Source organism: Pelobates fuscus, chromosome 1 (genome assembly GCF_036172605.1).
Source record: "Pelobates fuscus isolate aPelFus1 chromosome 1, aPelFus1.pri, whole genome shotgun sequence".
Taxonomy (NCBI): domain Eukaryota; kingdom Metazoa; phylum Chordata; class Amphibia; order Anura; family Pelobatidae; genus Pelobates; species Pelobates fuscus.
This window is the reverse complement of record NC_086317.1, coordinates 81,801,701-81,807,700: the sequence shown is the minus strand read 5'-3', so window position 1 is coordinate 81,807,700 and position 6,000 is coordinate 81,801,701.

Below are 6,000 nucleotides of genomic sequence, written 5' to 3'. Positions count from 1 at the left end.
TGACTTTAACAGAAACTCAATACAAAATAACTTTACGCTGGTACCTAGTTCCAGTAAGACTGCACAAACTTTTACTCCAATACATCCCAAATGTGTTGGAGATGTGAAACAAATGTGGGTTCCTTCTTACATATCTGGTGGGGCTGTGCTGAGCTAAAAAAAAACTATAAAGTCCTTACAGAATTTTCTTAAGTCTCTACTGGGAATCAACTTTGATCTAATTCCTCAGATCTTTCTTTTTAATATAGTGTTACCTGGAAATCATACTCAGAACTGTCTAATGGCTCACATAATGTTAGCAGTTAAAATTTGTATTGCACGTAAATGGAAATCTAAGGGTGGTTTAAGTTGGACAGAGGCCTCTTTTTATTTAGACCAATCTCAATATGTTAAATATCTGAAGCTTTTTGCTCCCTGGAAACATTTCAAGGAGAAAATTGTGAGCTTATTCTTGATGGGAAAATTATGTTGTCCACTCTGACAAGGACCTTTGGTGATTTGCTGAATGTATGTGGTTCTGATGTAGTATTGTCTTTCATGCAAATCTGTTGAATTGTTTGTACTTCGCCAATTATAGAGAGACGTTAACCTATCGATACATCTTAAGAGAAGGTGAAAAGGGAAGGGAAAAAAAACAAAAACTTTTTTTCGAGATCTTCTCCAACTTGTAAAAGTTTTGGGCCCCTTGGAAACATTTTTAGAGAGAACAATAAGGGTTCGGCTTAGACGAGAATTTACATCAACTACCCCCCCAACCTCCTTTCATGGATCTTGTATGTATGATGAGTTACTGGTGGTTTCGTGTTGTTTGACTTTTTGAAAAAAAATCTGCACAAATATTTGCAAAACTATAAAGGTATGTTGAATTTACACTTAAAAACACACATGAGGAAAAGTCTCAGTCATTTGTACAAAAACCTTTATTTACTGAAATCCTGTATTTCATTCTTAAAGGCATGTAAACGCACATCTTTTATCTGTTACTTTATGTATCTATATTATTTGTATCTAATTGATTGCTTGTAATTTCAACTAATTTAAAATAAAAAAAGAATATATATTTTAAAAAACCATGATGCACTCGTGCTGTGCTGCCCGGGGACAGTTCGTTGGTGTCCCCAGATGCGGGACACCAGAGAACTGAAGTGGAACGGTAGGACAGCATTTCCAAAATCGGAGCTATCCCGCCAAACGCGGGACAGTTGGGGGGCATGCTGAACAGATAAAAATGTTTGCAGAATGAAAGTGTTCTTATATTTTAGCATTGCCAACATTCAAAAGCACACATTCAGAAAGTGAAAGGAGCAACGTCAATTTGTGAAATTCCATAGGTAAACATATTTGAAATGTTTGATATATTTGATGTTTACATATGTCTCAGACTGTGTGGAAACTTCTTCGGGCTATTCAGTCTATGGTTATCTACTTCATGAAGTGTCCTAAAATAGGGCTCTTCGTACAAAAAGAAAATGAATCATTACGTACTTGCAGACTACTGAATTTAAACAGGATGCAGCTCATCATGTATGATAAGAAACGTCTTTAAGACATCCAAGGTATGAGCTATTGAGCATAATTAAAAGGACACTACAGTAACCAGAACCACTGCAGTATAATGTAGTCTGTCCCTGCAGTTCTAGTACTGTAAATGCTGCCTTTTTAGAGAAAAGGTAGTGCTTACATTACTGACTAGTAACATCTCTAGGTGCAGTCACTCAGGCGGCAACTAGGGAGGCTACCTATATCAGTGCTAGGCTGTGTGCTGCACTACGTACAGCGTCTCCACGTTCTGCACGGAGATGTTAAATGCTCCCTATAGAGATTCATTGATTCAATTCATCTCTGTGAGAAGATGCTGATTTGCCATAGCCATGCGCAATACCTACCAATGCTTTCCCATTGATGATCTCAGCCATCGAGGCCTGGCCATCCGCAGGGAGACCGGCGCAGCGGTGGAGAAAAGGTAGTAAACTCATATTATTTGTTCACTTTGAGGGAGGCCGGGGACCCCAGAACCTCTGATCCGCCTTCTGAGGAAGCCATCATTTCTGATGACTTGTGTCCAATCAGATGCTTGTGAATACAATACAAGTGGCAATTGTTGCAATCTCCATACTCATAGATAAATCTGCATATCTCATAGAGAAGCACTAAACCAATGTGTTCCCACTTTGTGATTACTGTAAGAGCTATATTGGGGTTATGTATTAATCAACATAATCATATGAGGAATCATGCAGGCACTCATATAACGCAATACAATATTTATAAACGAGTGGGGAAAATATCTCCCCTACCTGTATAAACCATAATATACAAATCTACCTGAATATGCAAATTGCCAAGCCTGGCTATTCAGGTATTGCACATAACTGTTGCAAACAACAGGTGGCACTGCACAAAACTGTTGCAGACTCATTTACAACCAGCAGGTGGCGCTGCACAGGCCCCGCAACCAGACAAGAAATTACACAGGGCATTCCCCAAACGACATTACATTACACACCCTGCAACTATAATGGGCAAAGTTTGATTAAAACATAAGAGCCACTGATTACACTGAATTCTGTTTTATATACTATAGCCTTCACATACTGCATAACACTAAAGGACTGTTTAAATGTATGTCTCCCTTTTTATTTTATAAAGAAATCAGGAGACAGATTTGCAACCCTTTGAGATCCAGATGTTTGATCACCAGCTGGCAATGGGGTTAAATTAAATTAAATCTGAAACCATTTTAATATATTATGTACCCTCTGCAATTTAAGGGTTAGTGTTTAGTATATTGTAGCTGTTCACACAGCGGTTCCCAAACTGTGCGCCGCGACGGGCACACAGGGGAGCCGCAAGTTATTTTCCTGGTCCTATGATCATAGCCCCGGGAACTGTGCCTCCCTCTCCCCTGCCGGGTCTGCGGGACCGGAGGGGAGATCAGAGATCTGCCTCTCAGGCCCGCTAGCAATTAGCTGACAGCCGAGAGGGACAGAGGACCCTGCAGCTCTGCCGGGTTCTCCTCTCGCAAGCTCAGAGCATGGCAGAGGTTACCACGGCAACGCTCCAAGTCTTGCAAGAGTGAACTCTAGCAGCTCCTGAGGCTGCTAGAGCTCATTGTTACCACCAGGGATTGCAGGAAATGTCACCCCTCCCAGGCAAAGGTAAGCAGGAAGGGGGGACATCATTTTTATTAAAAAAAAATAAAAAAAATTTATATATATATATTATATATATTAATTTGTTCTCCTACACCCACAGACCCCACTCCACACAATAGCTCCCCAATTCACACACACACTGCCCCCCATACACACACTACCCCATACACATACACTGCCCCCATACACACACACTGTACCCCCTACACACACACACACTGTACCCCTCATGCACAAACTGCCCCACAAACACACACACTGCATCCCTCACACACAAACTACATCCTTCACAAACACAATGCACCTCTGTACACACACACTGCATCCCTCACACACATGCACACTGCACCCCTGTACACACACACACACACACACACTGCACCCCTCACACAAACACACACACACACACACACACACTACAGACCCTATCCCGGAAGACCCCAGGTAAGTTGTCAAACTGTTCTTAAACAGTTTGTCTACTTACCCTGGGAGGGCACTATGGCACCATAACCACTACAACGTAATGTAGTGGTTATTGTGCCTGGATTGTTTCTTTAAATAATCTACCAGTGCCACTCCCATGATTAGGGGCCCAGTATATGCCGCAGCGCTGTACATATATACAACCTAGAAAGTTGTATTGACTTGGGGTGCCTTGAAAAATATTGAAATATTAAGGGGGCTTTGAACCTAAAAAGTTTGGGAACCACGGTGTTAACAAAACAAATGTGCACAGAGGCTCTCAAGACTCTCAATCCTCAGTCAGTGCTTTTATTTGGAATATGTTCTCTTTCAAGCCACTTTCTGATTATAAAAGCTAACACATTGAGAGAAAGTGTGTGATCTAACAAGTTAAAGCACTGTTAGGACACTTGATATACACTTGATATAAAATAAAATATTTCCTTGGTAAAAGCATTTGTGTGTGAGTGTTCTATTGCTCAGTATAATGCAGTAGTCACCATTCCTTTGTCCTTCTCCTCCCCCCCCACACGTCTTTCAGTCCCCCCATGTCTCTCAGACGGCTCCTTGTATCAAACTCTGCCTGCTCTGCCTTGTTTACATCACCAAGCTGCGTGTTTCAGACTCCTGTCATTCACCGCTATATCTCTCAACCTAATGTTATATCTAACATGTTTTTCATCTCTGTCTCTTGTGGTTGTCCTCCTCCCCCCCCCCTCTGTGTGTAGTCAGCTCAGCTCACCATTTCCACCACAGACATGTCCTTAGTCATTCACTCATCTCCAAGATTCTGTCACCCACCTCAATCCCACTGTTTAAATCTTCAGCACATCAATGTATACACAAGTTTTTTGTTACGGGTTAGAACACATGTGAATGTGTATTAATATTGCGTGTGTGAATGCTCGGCTTCGAAGTTCAGCATGTGCATCATCAGGATCGGATAATGACCTACTGTAATGCTGTGAGTAGCTCCGCACCACATGAATGGGAGGATGTTGTGTGGAGCCCCTGCATAACTGCGAGCTCTGGGACAGTATCTACATGTATGTGTCTAAGCATGTGAATACATGTTTAGCTATATGTGTTTGCATTCCTCCCAAAATTAGTAGAGGGGTGGGTGGGCCTAAAGGGTACAGCAACCTGCACCACGGACACCACTCAATGGGGCATGTCACCCTGGTGTAAATGAATGCCAGGACAGCTGCCAATCATACTGACCGACCCACTAAGGCCTGAGCATGTGCAGAGCACTGTTACAAAGCATGGGCTCAGTGCAAGGGAAATACTCTTGCTCTATACGTTTTGAGAATAGTTCCTTGATGTCCACAAAAGCGAGAACCAAGAAACAAACCCAGGATGGTGGGACAGTTTCCTTAAGTTGTTACTGTCCCCGTGAATCTAGGATAGCGGAGAGGTCTTCGTTTGTGTATACGAATACATGTGTAAGCATGTGTTCATGTTATTTGTGAACACATACATGAGTATGAGTGTGAATGTTCTATTATATAGGACTGTATTTTTTTTCTTAAACGGACACTTTAAGCACCAGAACAATCCAGTTATACGGTTAAAGGAACAATCCAGACATCTAAAGCACGTCAGTTTGCTGACGTGCTTTATGGGGGAGGAGTGTATCCTCTTTTTTTATTTTACAGAGTTCAGATTTTAATGAAATTGACACTTTTCTAAATCAATCTTGTTGTATCCTCTGGCTGTCAATCAGACAACCGGTTCTGTTATTTCCTGGTTGTTCAAGCTATGCCTCCAAGCTGTTACTTCCTGTCTCTCTTACCCTAGCATACCGTGACATCACGTGGTCAATGAGGAGCATAGGACTGAATCATAATCCTGGAGGTACACTACCAGGATGACATCACGCTAAGAAGAGGCTTCTGCAATAAGTTTCCTTACATGACATAGAATATTTGTGCATACACTATGCATGCGCCAGAAACCTTACAGGCTCTTGCATAGCTTCCAATAAGAGAGCCTGCACTGCAGCCACCAGCATACATGGCTGTTGCTATTTTCATTAATGAAAAAAAAAAACACAGGAATGAAGCTACTACTGTATTGCACCTTCTATTCACTTGCACAGTGATTTTATTCATATATGTTCATGTATAACTACTACTGCCATATGCAATGTATCATAATATTTTACAAATAAACCCCTCTTACCATCAAGATCAGTGATTTTATAAATTGTATAACCTTTACAGTTAGCTTAGAATGTAGTGTTCTGCATTTGGTATACATGTACTTTAGCAAGTAATGTTGTAGAGCACATGCCTTAATGGTTACTCCAAAATGTGAGGAGTACCCTGGCCCCATTTCTAAACTCTGTCCAAGCTGCCAATGTCAGTTCTGTGCATATTTT